We start from the raw sequence: 18,434 nt of genomic DNA, 5'->3' as shown, positions 1-18,434 counted from the left end.
TATAATGGGTACAGTATTCCTAGAACTATTACAAAAGAATTTTTTCAATGACAGCTTACGAGTAAATCGCTGTAAGTCAATATAGGTATCAAACAGGTCAAAGTCACTTTGAGGGGCAAAATTCAATCCTCGATTGAGTAGGGATAATTGTCCTGGTGTCAATGTCTTATGTGAGATATTAATGACATTACAGTCTTCAGGGGTTAAGTGTATTTTTTCCTCTTGGCTGCCCCTCTTGTTCCCCCTCTTCCTCTTTGACCTCCTTGTCCTTGGTAGTTTTTTGGCTCCTGTGGTCTAGTAGATTGGGAAAAATGACCTGATGTACTAGGTATGGAGACATCTCGTGCTGTTTGGCCCGAGGGCGGGAAACGCGTCAGAGTTTTTAATCTCAGTGTGTTTGTTCTTTTTTGGCTATTATGCCTAATAAATAATTCATTTTTTGCATCAGGCCCTCTTTATTTTTCCTTTTGGCAGTGCTCTGCTCTTTCACTACTATTTTTTGACCTTTATCCCAGCATTGCAGCACGCACCGGCACTTTTTCATACGGAGCAGCTGCTCCACCTGAGAGGATTCCCTCTTCTAGCTGCGCAGTGTATTGGTTACAGCCAGTGTGCAGCCGATAACCCTGTCCCCTCACCTGCTCCGGGAAACTCCAGCACTGACGGACCCAGCTTGGAGGATTTGAGTGTGTCGTCCTCCCCACCAACAGCCACCACTTACCCCCCTGCAGCGACGGACCAGTTCATCAGGAGATTTCCAGCAGGCACCCGGTAAGACGACTAGACTCTGCTTGCAGGGCTCCACTACATCTGTCGGTCTCCTTCACCGGGTTTGCCGCATGTTCAGCTGAGGAGGTCATTACCAGCATCCATCTCCCCGGGGGGGTGTGCTCCATCGGCGTGGGGATATCGCTTCCAACGGCTCCATACAGGTGAGGTGGGGGTATTCAGGCCCGCACACACCATCGGCATACCAATGGGACACTCATACCGTTTTATTCATTTATTATTCGGATTCTACTAAGTGCTTATATTTTTCATTGATTGCCTGGCATATTTGTAGCACCACCGGGGGGTCATCCCCATTTTTTCTAACACACATATAAGACATTACACAACATCATAACCTTATGCTATAACCGTATCACCTTCTGCCCAATGTCTGGTGTTCCCACCCAGTGTCCGGTAATCCCCACCCAATGTCCCGTACTCCTACGGAGGTCGTGTGTGACTGCGCAGTCACTATGAACTAATAGGCCTGTTGGTGCACATATAATACAGAGGTACCTTCCGAGCACTCCGATGCTCGGGCCTGCAACACTCTTCTCAAAGGGTCAGACATGCGATGCATCCGTCTGATCCTATCCGGGTACTTCTCCAGGAACCCCAACGAGGGTCCCACCGCTTCACGGGAACACAACCGAATCACGGCAACACCAACCGCATCACGGGAACAGCCACCGCCGCTATCCCTGTCTATCCCTAACTAACCCTAAAGTGACAGGAACCCTAACCCAGGGCCTGTCCCTGATGAACCGTAACCTGAGGTGGCTTGGGGAAAACTCCTAGGGCCTGCGGAGTAATAACCTGCCCCACTCCCTTAGCTACCCAAGTCCCTAATCCTCCCTAACATATAGCTACTCGCTACTCCTAGATACTAACAGCCTGCAGCAGACACACCGCTCTCACCGTCACCCTGCAGACATTCACACACGCTGCACACACTGCGCCCAGCACATGCAGCGACAACACACACAGCTGCAATCGTACACAGCCACCTGAATCCCCGCAGCAATAATCCACTGCACACACTCTGTGCCTATTGCCAGTGCGCACAGCACTACCAGCTGTGGCACTGCCAAACCTGCACCTTACACACCTAAGGGTGACCTCCCTATCTAGGGCCGTCCCTTATAAATTACCCACTAACCTGGTGGGGAGTTGGGGCCTACCTGGAGTGTGGGTACCTATCTGGATGCAGGAGCTGAACTCACTCCCCGCACCCTTGCTTCCCTCACCGCTCCCTGGCTCCAACTGACTCACGCAGCTCTCTGCCCGCGAAAATGTATCTTTCTATCCAGGGCAGTCCTGCAGCCCTATTGGCTCCTTTGAGGCACCTGGTGCCTCCCTCGCTAAGCACTATGGGAATTGTAGTCCCAGGGCACTTACAATAACATTGGGGCCGCGTGCGCTCCTTTCCTGTGCCTACACTAACCAATAATGGCCGCCACAACCTCTCACTAACTATCCCTACTCTCGCGCGACTCTCCTGTGCTTTCCCTGCCCTCACGCAACTGCTCCCTGTCGCTAGGGTTCTCCTTGCGCATGCGCGAGCTATCGGGGCCGCCTGGGACCTACTGCGCATGCGCGAACCGGCGCAACATGGCGGTGCCCTTACAACCCGGCTCCGAGAGCGCCGGGAGCCCTGAGACGCGCGTGCGGCCTTGGCAACCGGCCACACGCGTCCCTGGCAACCCCCGAGCCGGGGCCTGACCGCCCTCACCCCTGAGATCGCCGCGCGGTGCCGCCATTTGACTCGGCTGCACCCGCGATCGTCAGTAAGGTGAGGGGGGTGCTGACAGGCTGGGGAGACCTGGCTACACTTATTTATTTTTTAAAGGACAAATAATGACCCTATGATATTCACTGCAAAAAAATAAAAGCATTACTTGCATTAAGGATTGTTATTCAAACAATGCTAATTGTGGTGGCAGCAATAGAACATTTTTTTATACAGTACTGTGGTAGTGGAGAACCAAAAATACTGATTGTCCAAAAATGAGTAGAATAAAACAAGTAGTGATTTCTTGTTATGATGCAATTGCAAGCAGACCAAAGTGACAAACTCTCACAGGCTTTGTCTGAACACTCATAACACAAAACAATTTGCATATATCAAAATCACCGGATATACTGTATTACGCAATTGCTGTACAGCTAACCTAATGTAATTCCCATATAAGGATTATGAATATGCCAAGCAAAACAAAATGAGCTTTTCACCTACTATTCCTACAACAACTGTCTAATCTTGTTAGTGGCATATGACCCTGATGTTGCTAACAATAACTCTTTTCTAATGGTAAACAGTCTTGTCTAGAGTCTCTTCACTATCACATGCTCCCTGACCTCCTCATACCGATGCAACTGCCGGTTTTAGACTGCTTGCTAAGGAAAATCTGTGACCATCTCGCAGTAATTTGTGAGAAGGTCCACAGCAGGCTGTAATGGTCCATCGGATTAACACATGTACATTCGTTGCAAACGGTTCACAAACTAATGAACCCTTTTGTCACCAGAGTAGTATTGTAGTGGTCTTAGTATACCATAATGTGTCTCAGAGACCGCATATAATAACCCAATTCTCAGGCCCATATTTCCATACAGACAGTACTGTACCTACATTATTATCAATTGAGTTGGGTCTGCATCCAGCACTAGGATACCATAATGTGTCTCAGAGACCCCATATAATAACCCAATTCTCAGGCCCATATTTCCATACAGACAGTACTGTACCTACATTATTATCAATTGAGTTGGGTCTGCATCAAGCACTAGGAAATAAAAGAATAAATATATATATATACTGTATACTGTCCACTTGAGTTGCCATGTTGACATAAAAATGTGTGAAATATTTGCACATCTTTGTGTTTGCAGTGAAAAGAAGATATTCGGCCTTCACAAAATGTATTTAAAAATGACATTAACAAAATAATTGCTTCATGCTGCACTTACCCCAGAAAGTATCCTGTTGCCTGAAATTCTCTGTCATTACTTCTGGGTATTGAATAAGGTCTTCCAGATGTTCTTTTTGCAAATTTGCGATAGTTCCGAAAACATTTCCTATTTGGAACACATTTGTATCTCCACCTGGTCCTACATTAAGGTGAACATTTTTATATTCAGATTAGTGCTTTGAAATCCTGTTCTGGGCTGTCGTCTATGTTAGAAAGTACTATTTCAGGTCTTTAAAGTTTGTATGCCAGTGCAAAAAAAGAAAATGTTAAAGATGTTCCTACTAATCAAGAAACAGTTAGCAATCCAAGGATCTTCTTATAGTGTAGAGAGTCTACTAACTAATTCCCTATTTAATATAATCAAGACGTTAGAATAATGTTGTACAACAGTTTTAGGGATCGAGATGCAGAGCCTTCTTTGCTTAGGATGGGGCACGGCTGCATTTGGACATTCAGGAGAGCCATGCAACAGAGGGCTGGAAACATCCAGCTACGGTAACCTACAAATGTGCTATTAGAAAAAAAAATTTTTTTTTTTAAATTGCCTTATTTTTATCGTGCAATACATCACCATTGCACCACCAAAAATAAAGCACTTTTTATCGGATTTGTTACAAGCATGGGATTCCATTAAAAAAATGGAGCAATACTGCATTTTTTGGTAAAAACTGCCATACTGTACATGAAGTTACAATATTTTTGGGGAACGGGATGAACGGCAGTAAGACTTCAAATAATTTATCACCTAGTCCAGGCTGGCTTTAACCCTTTCTTGCCTATGTATATTATGGCCAATATACTGTATACATACTCCAGAAAATGTAAACCAGCATGAAATACTGTAGGAGATAAATTATTACTTTTAACACATTGGGCCGGATACATGGAACTTGGTTAAAGTGGAGTTAATATCACAACTGGATAAACATGTTTGGCAAATGTGAAAAGCATAAAAAAAAAATTAAACAAAATATACATTACAATACATAATTAAAAAAAAACATTAAATCCATTGATTAGCACTGTGCCTCATAAGCCCTCAAAGTGGGCCTAGATACCCACTTTGCCAGTCAATGAACAACCTAAATAAATGCTACTTACACCTTCCGGGATAAAGGCCATCTTCCTCATAGTCAGGGGCATCCGCTGCAACATCCAATATACTGTATTGTATATAATGCAATATAGGGCCAATGCCCAGCAGTCAAAAAAACACAAACAAATCCATGCCCAATTGCCAACAACAGTAAATTCCACCCAAAAAACATAAAAATAATCCTTGCCCGATGGCACAAAAATAACCAAAAAATCAAAAGCTAAATCAAAAGCTAAAAATAGAACCTTTTTTTTTTGGTGCTGTGACGTCACCTTAAAGTGGAGGAATGTGATTCCTCCCCTTTAAGGTGTCGTCATAGCACCCAAAAAAATGGAAGGCATCAGATGGTACATCAATCAATTCTATTGGTTGACATACCATGTGATGTCATCAATGTTGGTTGAGAGGTCATTCTCAACCAAATTAATGGCTGATCACATGGTACATCAACCAGTGGGATTGTTGGATGCACCATATGACTGTCAAAAGTGATGTCACAGGACATGGGTATGTTTCATTTGACAGAAAGAATATCTATAAGCAACATCTGGGAAGTAAGTAAGAAGAAAGAAGAAATATTCACCAGAAACTGCTCTTCTATCAATGGAGGATCAATTGCTTCTGGTCAAGTTGAAGATCCCTCACCCTTCATCCAGGATGGATCCAGGTTGGAAGAAGGCCACCGGGCATGGATTGATTTTTACAGCTTTTGATTTTTCCTTAATTTCCTTGATGATGATGAGGACCGCCTTTATCCTATCAGGGGTAAGAAACCTTTGGGGCCTGAGTTATACCTTGGTAACCACAGACATCAAACGGGTTAATGTTATTTCTATCTTAGGTTTCTGTAATAATAGTTAATTACAGAAGCCTATGATAGAAATATGATCGCGATTTTGGCTGAATATCTCACCCACTAAATTGTTACTGCAATATATATATATATATATATATATAGACCAAAAGATACAGAAAAATGAAGTAGCGCCTCTAATATACCCTGAACATAAGCTATTATAATGAAAAACTAATTAACCCTACCATGAATGTGTCTAGTGGGGCGGTGTGATGATGGCCAATACCAATACTAAAAACCTGTGATCTCAAAGGAGATAAGGTAATACATAAATTGTTTAATTAAACACAATACTATTTAATAAAAATGAAAAAGTAGAAAATTGTAATAAAAAATACAAAATGTATGAATACACAAAATAAAAATTCTTGAAAGATGAATGAATAAAAAAACCTTTAGAAAACCTCTGAAAAACAATGTCCTGTTCCAATAGCAATTGCATCCAGGTGTTTGCAGCCCGTTTCAAAGGGATCACTACTCCCTGACCAAATCTGTGAAAAAGAAGAAAAAAACAGGCGCACACCTAGTGCATTAACATAATAACAAGTAATTTATGGAACATAAAATCAAGCAAATGCCCACTCACAAGAGTACTGTAATATAAAGCATGTCTGAGATTGGCTCTCATGTGCCAGCAACGCGGTCCTCTCCGTCCGGTTCGAGGCAGTAGCGTCCTCCCGTGTCCCTCCTTCGTGTAACCGGATAGCCGGAAGTAAAGTCCTTCCAATTCGGTGTTCAATGTAAGGAGTCCCTCCGGGAACCAGCAGCTCAATAATCTTTGTGCCGGCAACAATACCACGGGAGACACAGGAACCAGCGTCGCACTTCCAATAGTACCAGAGTTCATAGGCAAGTGACGGCCTCAGTCAGACCATGCACTACGCGTTTCGTCATCGATGATGACTTTATCAGGGGCACCCAGTACCTTCACAGTATTAATAGGGAGGTATTTGCATACATTAAATCATTAGTCAAACCGTCAATACACAATTAACAATTTTAATCACATAATGTTCTGAGGACCCAATTGAGCTATTAGAGAATAAGTCCAAAATAGGACATAAAGGGATATTGCATCAGATTGGGATTAAATGAATAAAAGACTTTTATCAATAAATGAACTATTCTTTATATATAATTAGCCATCAATTGGTTTGACAGCTGTTGTTCAGAATCACAAATAAGGAATAAGGAATTTAAAAGGAATAGATGTATACTAACAAAGAATATATAAGAGATAATTTTTATAATATTTGTATTATGTATAAATTCAATGTGTATCGTAGACCTCAACTGGTAACCACAATCTGAATAACATCAGTTTTTTCTGTTTAATAGGACCCGTAACGTTTCAGAATCTGGAGAAGAGAATTACTTATAACTATATAGACACTGTAGTAGTATATTTAATTCAATAACTTTAGCCACATCCCATATAATTGAACCATATTTTCTAACCCATAAAGTGCACATATTGAACATACCTAATGTCACATGTCTAAACATCAATGTGAGTACCAGGTTTAATGATTCCAATGGGGAGTCAGAGGAGCAGCAGCAGATGAATTTGAGGCAAGAGCAGAAGAAAAACATGGCTTGCTTGTATAGTGTATAGTACAAATAATGTAAATGTATATATTAAAAGACTATGGGGCCTATGCAGAGAGCAGCGAATTTTAAAATTGGCGAATTTATTAAAAAGTAGCTTTTTTGGAGAGTTTTATTCTCCATATGCAGAAAAGTGCGAATTCTGCTATGTTTAACATGGATGCGTGTGGCGAGTTTAAATTGGCGAGATGCGCGCTTCAGAAACGTGTAAAAACAAATTCGCGCCTTTTTTTTCCCTTTGCAATGGCCGCGAGCGGCAGCTTCTTGCCAGTTTTTTCTGGCGAGGCAAAAAGGAGACAATCGCGCCATTTTATTGGCGCGAACAGCCGCTAGATGCCGTTCGCGCCTCTCTGCATACGGATATTTTTAAAACTGGCGAGATTGAGGTTCTCGCCAGCCGCGAGGCGAGTTTTACAAATAGAAAAGAAAAATTGGCGCGTTTTTCAGAACTCGCCATTTTCTGCTGCTTTCTGCGCGATTTTCTCCAAAAAATGGCGAATTTCGAAATAGCGCTGCTCTCTGCATAGGCCCCTATGTGTTAATATATTAAAACTATTGTGTACTATTATAGCTAGTGAATATGTAAATGTAATTGTAGTATGATGATAAATATTATGTGTGACTAATAATAAAAATAGGGGTACTCTAGATGTGTGATGTGTGAAAAAATGATACAGTGGCGGCCGATCTGAGTCTAAGTGGGCTAGATCTGCGGCTCTCAGATTATCCCGGTTAGGTGCGTTTTTTTGTCATTTTCGCCCGGAGTGAACTGCGTTATTTTCGCGCTCGTGATATTAGCATTTTATTCTCGCTGTCTGCAATACTGCAATGCCGTGTAAAACCTCAGGGGGGCGTTTGCGAGCTGTTGTCTTGGAAGTCTAATACCTTCGCGGTTCAACCTACGTCAGTACACAGTCTGTGTGTGCACGCGCAGTAATTGTAAATTTGCATATTTAAAGTATACATGCATTTGCAGTGCTGTGCTGCTGTACACTATGTCTCATTTGAAAATTGTTGAAACGCATAGGTGTGTACAGTATTGTAACAGTGTCACATTTCGGCATATACAGCGCTCTCCCCTCGCTCAGGATAATTAACTGCACTGCAGGGTATTTCAACTTCTTATCTTCTGTGCAATGCAGTACATCTCTCCCACACCATTCCTTTGAACGTGTGTCTGGTTTCAATCACATTCCTGCTTGACAGCAGGAATTTACTGCGCATGCGCCTGTAACTTCACCCACCACTGCTTGCTTGCCTGAGTGAGTGACCAAAAAAAATTAAAAATTAAAAAAAAAAATTATTGTATTTTTTTTATTTTTATTTTCTCCACAAGCCTGCAAAAACCATCTTACTGTATTATGATATTCAATCTGTGCTGTAGCTTTTGACTGCGACCCTGTGCGTTTGACAGCACATGGTTAATTTGTGTGCTTTTTACGTACTGTATTTGGGGGTGTATTATTATGATGAACTGCCTTTTGAAATGAAAGTATGTCTTTAGCTTTGAACTTCATGCAGCTGTACCCTGTAGCCCCCTCCCCCACGAACGCTAGCTCAAGGATTTGAAATTCCACAGAGTCGTTTATTTTCTGAATCTTGCCATTGTGTTCTTAATCCGTCCATAGCCATAACTGCTCCTGCATGTAATTCTTTTAGAGATGGGAGCTGGTTACTGCACATGAGTCACCCAACCCCCCACCTCTCCACAGTCATTAATTTACTGAATCTTGCCATTGTGTTGTTAATACGTCCATAGCCAAGCTGCAAAGCCTCCCTGCGCCTGCGTGTAATTCTTTTTGAGATGGGAGCTGCTTACTGCGCATGAGTCACCCAACCCCCCCTCTCCACAGAGTCGTTAATTTACTGAATCTTGCCATTGTGTTCGGAATCCGTCCAAAGCCGAGCTACAAAGCCTCATTGCGCCTGCGTGTAATTCTCTTTGAGATGGGAATTTTGAGGCTTTGTTTATGGCAACGCTTTGGAAAATCCCTTCTCGAATTTGATTTGCACAGAGCATCACCTCTCTGTGCGCCTGTGTGTAATCCTCTTTCGGATGGGAGCTAGTTTACTCCTGCTCATGCGCCCGTAACTTCACCCACCACTGCTTGCTGGAGTGCCCCCCAAAAATTTTTTAATTACGATTTATTAACTGTTATTTTATCCACAAGCCTGCAAAAACAATCTTGATATTACGATAATAAATCTGTGCGTTTGCTTGCACATGGTTGATTTGTGTGCTTTTTATGTACTGTATTTGGGGGGTGTAGGGACAGTATTATGATGAACTGCCTTTTGAAATTACTGTACTCTACAGTACAGTATGTTATTTCTTTGAACTGCTGCACAACTAATCCTTCATCCCTCCCCCATGCACACACAAACTCTTATCGACAGACACCTCCACAGAGTCATTCATTTTCTGAAGTTAGTTAGTCATTGTGTTTTTAATCCGTCCCTAGCCGAGCGTCTATCGCCTCACTGCGCCTGCGTGTACTCTAATCCATTCAGAGATGGGAGCTTGCTGCTTACTGCGCATGAGTAACCCAACCCTCTCTCTCCACAGAGTCGTTAATTTTCTGAATATTGCCATTGTGTTCTTAATCCGTCCATAGCCGTGCTACAAAGCCTCTGTGCGCCTGCGTGTAATAACCCCCCCCCCCAACCCTTTGAGGCTTTTTTTACGGTAACGCTTTGGAAAATCCCTTCTCGATTTTGAAATGTAAATCCGATTTGCACAGCATTGTGAGAATTGAGAGTTAAAAAAACCATTAAATGATTCATGTTGTTTTGTCATTCATTCTTATTCATTGGTGTACTGTAGGGGTGGGGGGGGGGGGTTGTGGTTGTTGTCAATGATTATGACTAGCAGGAATGTGAATAAATATTTATTTTATTTTATCAGGAACCAAAAAATACAAATATAAAAATAATCATGAATAATACATAATGCAGTCTTTATTAAGTTCTTTTGGCAGATTGAAATTGGATAAACATTTAGAAAACATTTCTAAAACATGAGGAAACATGAATAATGCACATTTATAAGACTATTATTTAATAATATATACTGTAATGTATAATATATATATATATATATAGTAATATTATTTTTTCCGTCTTGATCTTGTTCCTCATTCTGTGTACAGTACAGTTCATTGAGAGAGGAGAGGTTTTGAGTACATCATTACTGCTATTTATATACTGTACATTTTACTGTACAAACAGATTAGACTGGACACAAAACCCCACCTCCCCCCAGGCCACCCTTTTTTCCTGAAATGACAAGAAAACAAAAAATTAGTGCAGTTATGTGCGTACTGTATTATGGTATTGTGTGAGGTGGGGAGTACTACTTTAGATGGCTGGTGCTGCTTTCTCTGGAAAGAAAAAAATTGAGCAGTTAGTAGGCAGTTACTGTAGTACTGTCAAACTAGTCTATACTAGAACTACTGTATACTCTGACTACTGTTAAATACTATGTACTGTAACCTGATGGCTGGTGCTGCTCTCTCTGTTAAGAAAAAACTGTAACTACTGTATACTCTGACTATTGGGAAAGAAAAAATCTGTGCCATACTTTCCTGTATCATACTGTACTTACAATACTACAGCACAGTACTACTTTCCTGATGCTTGCCCATTACGCGCGATCACAATGGGCAACACAGTGGCAATATGGTCTATATATTTATTGCAGCGTTCCACGGTGAGTACATCGTTCCAAAAACTCATTATGCCTTTCAACAGCTCGTCCTTTTTGGAGGGTTTCGCCACTTTCCGGATATGGTCCTTCAGCTGATGCCAGACCATTTCGATCGGATTGAAGTCTGGCGATCTGTCATTGGAAAAAAAGGACAATTAGTTTAAGAGATACAGTACACAGTAAAAACTGTGAAACAAATGAGACACGGTTACCGCACTTACTCCGCTAGCGTCTTCACCCAGTTGATACCGCGCTCAAGGATATGTGCTGTTGACGCAGTGTGCTTCGGATCGTTGTCCTGGTAGAAACGTTGACCATTCGGGAACTCGCATGTGATATATTGCACTATCTCAGGGACAATGTTGTCTTGGAAGAAATCTTTATTCATGATTCCTATAGCAAGAAAAGAAAAGTGCTCAAAAAACTGCACAATAGTACAGTACAGTGCATACAGTAAGGCTACACTAGTAAAGTACAGTGCATAAAGCTACATTATATTTGATATATTTTACCTTCAAAGATGGCAATGCATCCTGGTCCACGCCTAGAGTTGGCACCCCACACATGCAGCTTCACGGGGTGTTTTGGCCGTGGCATCAAATATATGTGGCCTTTTTTGTGGAATGCAAAGCTTGCAAATCTCTCCAGCGACACAGTAGACTCGTCAGTGAAGATGCAATCCTGGAAAGTTTCCCCACTGTCGATCCATGCCTGGGCCTGGACCACTCTTTTGATTTTGTTTGCATCCCTTATCATGGGGTACGCTCTGTAATGACAAGGAATAAATAATTTTAGCGGTACAGTACAGTTTCCTAAACAACACTTTATTCCTCCTGTACTGTCCAGTACAAACCTCACACGTCCATATTAACATCCAATGCGGCGTCTCATCTTCTTTATGCTGGTCTCGGATACAGCGAGATTGTGATTTTCCTGCAGAGTGTATTTGACCCTTAATGCACTCCTCTCATCATTCTCCTCACTTTGTCCACCAGAAGAGTTGTCTCCCTACAATGTAAAGAAAAACATTCCGGTAAGTAAAAATATTAGAGACAGTAGATCAAGAGGATACAACATATTGTTCTATTTATATGCAGCAATGTAAAACTGTTGAAATATAAATATAAATATACAAAATATATATACTGTTGTAATATAAATATACAAAATATATATACTGTTGTAATATAAATATACAAAATATATATACTGTTGTAATATAAATATACAAAATATATATACTGTTGTAATATAAATATAAATATACAAAATATATATACTGTTGTAATATAAATATAAATATACAAAATATATATACTGTTGTAATATAAATATAAATATACATAATATATATACTGTTGTAATATAAATATACAAAATATATATACTGTTGTAATATAAATATACAAAATATATATACTGTTGAAATATAAATATACAAAATATATACACTGTTGTAATATAAATATACAAAATATATATACTGTTGTAATATAAATCTACAGAAATAACAAAAATATTAGATACAGTACTGTAGATGTACAGTACATTTTTGGATCTAATTTTTTTTTAAAAAGTTTTAGAAATATACTTACGCGTTAGTTACCCTTGGTGCCCTTTTGTGTTCTCTGTTTTTTCCGTGTGCATGATAGCTCACGGTGGTTGCTGGCACAACGAGGCCAGAAGTAGCTAACTAGCGTTGGATAGCAGCAATTCGGTGTCCGCTCGTGTACATCTCCTTAATTCGCATTCTGAGATCCTTGGAAATCTTTTTAACAACCATTGCTGCGAGTAGAAAGAAATACAAACACAAGAATGTATATTCGATGTTTAGTCGATGTGTATTCAATGTGCAGTGAATCCACAAAATGGATGGTGTATTTATACGGTAATGACTCACATTAGAGTATGCCCACTTTCAGCACCTGTACCTCGCCGCCATGCATAAAAGGTTACACACTTTGCATAGCCCACCACTCGATGATCTTTATCTGAACTTGCCCTTGTCCAGATACTGCATTGTGCCACTTGCTTCCATGGAGCAACCCCGTTTCTACGGACGCAGGAACCCACTCGCCTCTGCCATGCCTGTCATGCAGAAAAAGCGAAAGGCGGTTGCCGTTTCCACACCAAGGCAAAAGCGACAGGCTAAGGCCAATAAAGAAAACCTTCTGCTGACCCCAAAGGCTAAGGGTTTTCATAGACGTCAGCCTTATTATGTCAAGAAGATATACGGTGATGTACGCTCGACGCAAAACGATTGGCAGCCAACCCATCGAATTCGCAGACCACTTCCTCACATACGCTTCAACGACTCTGCCGCCGCTGTCCCGGAAATCTTCAGCCCGTCTTCTACACCCCTCGTCCTCGACGCTGTCGCCGCCCTCCCGGAAACCCACAGGCCATCTTCTCCAGTTCTATCCGACGACGCTGCCGCTTCTGAAATCCACAGGTCACTTTCTCCTTTGCTCTTAGACGACTCTGCTTCTCGCTCGGAAATCCAAAGGTCACTTTCTCCATCCATCTTCGACAACGCTGCCGCTTCTCCTCTACCGGATATCCACAGGTCACCTCCTCCACCCTTCTTCGATGTCGCTGCCGCTTCTCTCCATGGAACTCCCATCTCATCCTCCGTTGCACCCATCCACCCAGATGTCCACACGCCATGCACAAGAAGCAGCTCGTTAGACCGGATGCTGAATGGGATAAGTGTGGATCTCCCCGGGAACTCTATTGTGCTAGCAAAGATAGATCTGCTTCTGGAGACCATGTTAAATGTGGATCAACGGATGCTACATATGGATCAACGGATGATACATATGGATCAACGGATGATACATATGGATCAACGGATGATCGACGGATGGAGAAGATAGAGGCTGACATAGTGGGTATACATCGTTTGCTCGATGTTAATGCCCCTGTTTCCACGACGCCATAGCAGGGGGGTGACATGGATGTGATGAATGGGAGCATCGACCCCCTTCCATCACCAAGCGCACCCCCTCCACCAGAAGATGTAGTGTACATGTATGCCGTTGAGGAGGACATGACAACCCCGTCAAGACCACGCCAGGAGACAACACGGAGACCAAGACCGGAGGAAAGCTTCCTCCCAGACAACCTACCATCGCCCGTCGCCTCAAGCACAACCGCTCGCAGAAGACCTACATTCGCTCTCATCGATACGGTGCCCGACATCACCCTGTGCGATCTGCCACCGGCGCTCAGGGAGAAGTATAGGGTGATAAGTGCTGGTGCACCCCACAAGTATGCCTTGTTACTTTTTAAGCACCATGTTCCTTACTCGTTGTACTGCGACTGGGCCTTCAGAGTGAACTACTATAATGAAAGGCGTTTGAGACTGCATTAATGGCGTTTTGCGCCATGCAAGGAATCGGCCATGGACGGACAATGTGGTGGACTTTCTGGTTTAATCACGGGAACTGTAAGACCATACTGTTGTGCTGTACTGTACTGTACATGTTTTGACCTGCTGAACTTACTGTAACTAAAGGAGATATTTTGACCTGCTGTACTGTATTTAACTTACTGTTTTAACTTGCTGTACACACACAAAAGACCTGCACAATTCCAGTCCCTGAGGGCCGCAAACAGGCACGGTTTTCAAGGTTGTCCTGAAAACCGGGCATGTCTGCTGCCCCCGAGGACTGTACTGGTGCAGGCCTGACTGACTGTTTTGTACACAATACAACTGTACTGTATACTGTATGTTTCTATAATAAAGGAGATGTTGCGTTTTGTATACTGTATTTTATGAATAAAAAATTTTTTAATCACAGGTAAGACCATACTGTTGTGCTGAACTGTATTGTACATGTTTTGACCTGCTGTACTTAAATAAAGAAGATGTTGTTTTTATACTTGTATTTATACAGAAATTTATACAGAAATGTTTTAACTTGCTGTACACACACACAGGACCTGCACAATTCCAGTCCCTGAGGGCCGCAAACAGGCACGGTTTTCAAGGTTGTCCTGAAAACCGGGCCTGTCTGCTGCAGACTGTTTTGCACACCATCCCACTGTATATGTTTTGACTTGCCGTTCTTTGATAAAGGAGATGTTGCGTTTTGTATATTTTATGAATAAAGAATTTGTTTTTAAAACATGTGACTGTAAACCATACTGACTGACTGTAAATGTTTTTACTTTCTATACATAAATGTTTTCACAACTGTAGCAGTAAACCATACACCTGTTGATGTTTTGAATTGCTGTGCACTTAAAATGTTTCTACATTGTACAGTATTTGTAAATAAATGTTTTTGTACTTACTCCACCAATAAAAGAACATGTTGATTTGTTTTACATTGTTCCATTGGCTCCTTTGCTACTGTAACAAAATACAGTGTTTCTAGAATGTACACTACTGTCCAGGCACACTGTACTGTATACTGTAGGCATGCTCAGTACAAGAGTATTAAAAAAAATAGAAGACACATACAGTACTGTACTGTACTGTATGTACTGGCACTGTATAGAAGACACATACTGTATGTACAGTACTGTAATACATGTAGAATAAATGCATAGTTTTTATTTTTTTCGGGTTTATTAAACAGTATACTGTTTATAAAAAAGTATTGTATACTGTACGGCTGGATAACATCAGCATAGTGTACATCAACCACTAAACTGTAAACTCCGGTACGTGGGTTTTTAAATCCGATTCAGCAATGTGCAGGCATTGTTACACAAAGCGATATTATCCATCGAAATCCCTCCATTAGCCGTTTTCTTTTCTGAGGAAAAACAAAAAGAAAAGTTTTACTGTAATGGTCTAAAGAAGTTCCCAGCCAGTCCCACCAATAATTTTCTCGGGGGGCGTCTCCTGTTCACATGCGCATGCGCCTACCGTCGATGAAATGACACGCATACTGTACTGCACCGACACACTTTATTCGAGCAAATACCCAGTATGTACCTGGCAGATACCTGGAATGCGCCGCTCCTCACCTCTGACCAGCCCCGTTGCATTTGCCTTCCCAGCCTGGGTTCATGCCTGGCTGACGGGCGGCTGATCTGTTAAATGATAATGATTAGGATTTAATAGGCTGCAATGCTTCGCGTGTCTACCAGATGGCATAAATTCATGAATTGTAATGCAGTATATATATATATATATATATACTGTGCAGTATTGCAGCCAGCGGGAATAAAATGCTTCAATCCCTGCCTGGAAAATAACCCAATGCACTCGGGCAGAAAACAGTCACAAACCTCAATACACCCGGGTATACCCGAATTCGTGGGACTAGCCGAGCTCGAATAAAGTGTGTCGCCAGTGTATGCGTTTCAAGAAGGTTCCAATGCGCATGCGCCTAGCGTTTCACCAATACAGTAGTTCAGTATCTGCAGTACAGTACTGTAGAAGCCACTCAGCCAATAATATTGCTTACAGGAGAATCGCTTTACTTTTGAATTGCACCTATATTGATACTGTTTTGTCAAAATAAAAAAAACACAGAAAATAATACGGCAACAATACTCACCATAGAATTTCCCATTCAGCTGGCGCCGGCGCCGGTCCACTGCCAGTCCAGCATTCTTGATCATCCCCGTCGATAGTTTGCAGCGGGACTAGTCCACCTGTAGTCAGCTGATAAGGCTGGAAATTGCTTAGGTACATGCAAGCTTGATCGAAACTGCACGCGAAATCCGGTTCAGGCTCAGGGTTGTCACTGACGGTTGGACCGTTATTGGAAGCCGGTGCTGGTGCATTACTTGGCAGCGACTGTCATTTCTTAGTTGGTTTTAACATGACCCTTCGCCTTTTGCCGTCTGCATGATCATAGATACAGGAAAAAGCCGGTGATACACACCAATACCCAACAACAAATTGTGGCTCAATACGATAAAAACAGGGATCGCTACATAACCGTTTCCTTATTGCACGCTTCCACGTATGAGGAGCTGGCGAAAATTTGTAAAAGTCATAGTTTTCGATAAAATACTGATAAATTTGAACAACTGTTGCCATCTTATCATCTGTTGCATTAATCGCGGCCCATATCAAATACGCGTAACTTCTGTCAGGTTTTTGGAAAACGGGCTGCACTTGAACACTCATGGCGGGTGGCGGGTCTCTGGAGAATACTGTAACCGAAACAGGTCTTTGTCTTTCTTTAATATGAAAAGCCTAAATTGATACATTTTTGCAACCTCTTCCTTCAGTCTCAAGGCCAAGTTACAATAGCACACTGTGGTATCTTTTTTAAACGAAACACCTGCAAGTCGACACATTACTGAAGCGCATGCGCATTACCAGTGTTCGACAAATCACCCAAAAATCTACTCGCCCAACCAAAAAATCTACTCGCCACCTAGTCCCGCCCCCAACTCCCGCCCCCAACTCCGCCCCTAGTCCCGCCCCCAGTCCCGCCCCCAACCCCGCTTTAAAATAAAATATATAAATAAAATACATTTAATAAATTCCTAGTCAGAACATTCGTTTTTGACATAAATGTATTTATTGTATTACATTATACTACAATTAATCCTTGTTACGTGTGTGTGTGTGTAAATGTTGGATCTAGAAATAAAAACCAGGTGTGAATGACTAGTTTCCTGAACCCCTTAACCAGTGTCTGGACGTCCCCGCTTCACAATATCTAAAGCAGCAATCCCGCCTGGGATCTTACCTGATCCGCAGTCCCTCAATGTCCAGGTACCCTCATTCCCGCAATGTTATACATTGGAGGGGATGTGTTCCCTACCTGTCTTCTGGGTTAGGGGGGATTCCGATGTCTTCCGTGTGAAGCTTGAGTCAAATCTGGAAGAAAGCAGTATAGGTTATTACGGTGTAGTTTAGGGCAGTTAAAATATATAGGGTAAAAAGAGATCCAGATCCAGAGTGTGAGAGAGTGTGGGGGAGAGAGAGAGAGTGTGGGGGAGAGAGAGAGAGTGTGGGGAGAGAGAGAGAGAGAGAGTGTGGGGGAGAGAGTGTGGGGGAGAGAGAGAGAGAGTGTGGGGGAGAGAGAGAGAGAGAGTGTGGGGGAGAGAGAGAGTGTGGGGGAGAGAGAGAGAGTGTGGGGGAGAGAGAGAGAGCATGGGAGAGGGAGAGTGTGGGGGGGGGAGAGAGAGTGTGGGGGGGAGAGAGAGAGTGTGGGGGGGAGAGAGACAGTGTGGGGGGGGAGTGAGAGAGAGTGTGGGGGTGATAGAGAGAGTGTGTGGGGGGAGAGAGAGAGTGGGGGAGGAGAAAGAGTGGGGGAGGAGAGAGAGTGGGGGAGAGAGAGAGTGGGGGAGAGAGAGAGTAGGGGAGAGAGAGAGTGGGGGAGAGAGAGAGTGGGGGGGATAGAGAGTGTGGAGGAGAGAGAGAGAGTGTGGAGGAGAGAGAGAGAGTGTGGAGGAGAGAGAGAGAGTGTGGGGGAGAGAGAGTGTGGGGGAGAGAGAGAGAGAGAG

At 42.5% G+C, this 18,434-nt stretch overlaps 1 protein-coding gene across 2 annotated transcripts in view; it reads left to right on the top strand.

The window, feature by feature from the left end:
- DOC2B (double C2 domain beta) overlaps positions 1 to 18,434 on the top strand; it is a 1,409,852-nt gene that overhangs the window by 805,364 nt on the left and 586,054 nt on the right. The window lies entirely within an intron of this gene.

The sequence above is a fragment of the Ascaphus truei genome, chromosome 3 (assembly GCF_040206685.1).
Source record: "Ascaphus truei isolate aAscTru1 chromosome 3, aAscTru1.hap1, whole genome shotgun sequence".
Taxonomy (NCBI): Eukaryota; Metazoa; Chordata; class Amphibia; order Anura; family Ascaphidae; genus Ascaphus; species Ascaphus truei.
The sequence above is the reverse complement of the archived record's forward strand: the minus strand, read 5'-3'. Positions and strand labels throughout refer to the sequence as shown.